The following is a 3220-nucleotide window of genomic DNA, read 5'->3' as shown; positions in this document are numbered from 1 at the left end:
CATGTTGCTGCTGATCAGTTTCATGTTGCTGCTGATCAGTTTCATGTCGCTGCTGATCAGTTTCATGTTGCTGCTGATCTGTTTCATGTTGCTGTGTTCATGCATGCTCATCTGTTCACACAGACTCATGTCCGTGCTGCTGTTCTGCGTATTGTGTTTAATGTTTTTATGCTATTAGAGCTTATCATATTTTTAGTTGATGTTTTTCTTAGTTCATATCTTAGATCTTATTACTGTTTTTCTTTTATATTTTATTGTTGGATGTAACTGGGACCCTGTGAACATAATTTTGATCCACCACATGTACCACATGTGGTGCGAATGACAATAAAGAATATCTGCATCTGTATAATACTTTCTGATTCATATATCTATTATTATTATTATTATTTTCATTATTTTTAAATCAATTTATTTTTCATTTTCTTATTTGATCAGTTTCTTATTATTAATATATCTATTATAGCTGTTAGCAGCACCTTTCTTTGTTTTATGCATTTATTCAAAAACAGTATGTAGCTTGAATTAACCAACTTTTTCTTCTTTCTAGTGAAGAGAAAGAGAAAAGAGTCCAGTAAAGAAAAGTCTTATTTCATCACTGAATGAACATGAAGAACTGAACCGGACACAGCAGGAACAACACTTGTGTCTTCTTCTGGATGAAGCCCGTGAGACAAGGGACAGACAGATACACAATCATTAGTTGGACGCAGTAGTTTTTATTTTTGTACATTTTTCACTTCTTACTTTTCCTATTAAACAATTTTTTTCTTAAGTGGTGTCCTTGAACTTTAAATTTCCTAAACAAATTTTACAATGTTAAGTTCATATAGTGTTTGTTTAAATTCATACTGGAAGTTGAAAAGAATTTCCAATTGCATTTGATCTTTAATGGATCCTAAGAAAAGATTACCAGAATCTGCTCAACTGTTATGTTATAAATGTTTTGGTTCTAGGATGAAGTGAGACAAAAACAGTCAAAAATTCAGAAAAGACAGTTATCGGTTATCATTTATCATTTATCGGCCTTTACAACTGTGGCCCGAGAGATTCAGCTGAAAGTCCTGGTGCACCTTTTATTTGAACCTGCAGAGATTTGAACAGCTGATCTGAAGCAAACAGGCAGGAGTTCAACTGAACTGACCACTCCTGCTGTTTGATGGTCTCCTCCTTCACCATCCATCCATCCATCCATCCGTCCATCCGTCCATCCATCCATCCATCCATCCATCCATCATCTTCTGCTTCAGGGTTGTGTGGGCAGCAGCTTCACCAGGGAGGCACAGACATGAACAGCCTCCTCTTCAACTCTTCTAGGACGCCATGGTGTTCACAGACCAACTGACTATTTATTAAGTAATATCCTGATGCTGCTCAATAATCCAGGTCGAAAAATCTAAAAAGTTAAGGCTGGTCCTCTGGACATTCACAAAACAAACAATACAGTTTATAATAAATAAACAATAAATGTTTTTTGTTTGTTTTGTTTTTTGAATATCCAGAGGACCAGACTTAACTTTTTTAGATTAATAAGTAATAAATTTATGTTTTTAAATTTAATGAAAGACAAATCTTTAAAATTCAAGGACAAAATTTAACCTAATTGTTTTCAAGTCTGTATCTTCTTGTAAAAGCAGTTTCAAACATTACAGCACAGTGTGATGTTTTGCAATTTTAACATGAACCTTGTGCATATCTGTAAATAATAAAAGTGAAGATATTTTTAATACAACTTTATTGTAAAAATCTATACTAAAATGAAAAACACATGGGTTTAAAGCAGGTAGGGAAGGCAGTAAGGTAGGATTATGAATCAGGTTTAAAAGTTACAGCTCATGAGGTACTCCATTAGAGCATGACATCTCTTCCACAACATCTTGAGACAAAGTTTTCAGGGTGTTCTTCTTCTAATACGTTTAGTGGTGGCTAGTAAGTAGCTTAAGGGAGCACTACCGCCACCAGGTGGTAAGACGAATTGGATTCTAGTCCCCGCCTACAGAGCTGGTCCAGAAATGTACATGGAAACACAACAGACCCGAGCCGATCTGAACCGACCCGAACTGATCTGATCCGCTCTGTGACAGTGGAAAAGGGGCATAAGTATTTTATATGTGTGTGTGTGTTTAATTGCTCTTTTAGCTACTTTTGCCTGAACCTAACACTGTAAGAGAAACACAGCATTTCTTGAGTTGCTGTAATAATTATGCTATAAAATATATTTACTCTCTCATTCCAGAAAACAACAACAACAACAACAACAACAACAACAACAACAACAACAAAAGCCTTCATGATGGACAGACATCATGGACACCACAGCAGCAGCTGTCTTCACTGAAAACATCTTTAAATGATCGTCACTGACATGAGGCCTCTGTCGATGGTTGAAGACGAAGGCTTCACTACAATAATCCACACTTTTAATCCAGGTTACAATAATCCACACTTTTAATCCAGGTTACACTCTTCCCTCAAGGACACATTTTACAAAGTAGCTACATACTGTGCAGGTATAAAGATACATTTGTATATATTTTTGTGTACATTTATTTTTTAAGCTATTTGACTAACTTTTATTTTTTTATTATTCGATATTTTACTAACACAATAGTCAAATAGCAACCTGTTTTTTGTGTGAATTGCTATGTCAGTCAAATGTTCAATTTTGGAATAAAGGGGTGGAAATTAAAACGTTGGGTTTTTTTTTGCCAATTCATCGATTAATCGAAAAAATAATCGTCCGATGAATCGATTATTGAAATAATCGTTAGTTGCAGCCCTATTTCAGATTCATTGCACACCAACTGAAATATTTCAGGTCTTTAATTGTTTTAATACTGATGACTATGGCATACAGCTCATGAAAACCCAAAATGCTTGTCCCAAAAAATTAGCATATCATGAAAAGGTTCTCTAAACAAGCTATTAACCTAACCATCTGAATCAACGACGCAACTCTAAACACCTGCAAAAGATTCCTGAGGCTTTTAAAAACTCCCAGCCTTGTTCATTACTCAAAACCGCAATCATGGGTAAGACTGCCGACCTGACTGCTGTCCAGAAGGCCATCATTGACACCCTCAAGCAAGAGGGTAAGACACAGAAAGAAATTGCTGAACGAATAGGCTGTTCCCAGAGTGCTGTATCAAGGCACCTCAGTGGGAAGTCTGTGGGAAGGGAAAAGTGTGGCAGAAAACGCTGCACAACGAGAAGAGGTGAC

General features: G+C 36.1%; 1 protein-coding gene across 1 annotated transcript in view; it reads right to left on the bottom strand.

The window, feature by feature from the left end:
- The window catches only part of zcchc4 (zinc finger, CCHC domain containing 4), a 129252-nt gene that overhangs the window by 96659 nt on the left and 29373 nt on the right, over nucleotides 1-3220 (bottom strand). The gene's annotated exons all lie outside the window — the stretch shown is intronic.

This window comes from Nematolebias whitei, chromosome 1, assembly GCF_014905685.2.
Source record: "Nematolebias whitei isolate Nwh7 chromosome 1, NemWhi1, whole genome shotgun sequence".
Lineage (NCBI taxonomy): Eukaryota > Metazoa > Chordata > Actinopteri > Cyprinodontiformes > Rivulidae > Nematolebias > Nematolebias whitei.
This window is presented reverse-complemented; position numbering and strand designations above follow the sequence as displayed.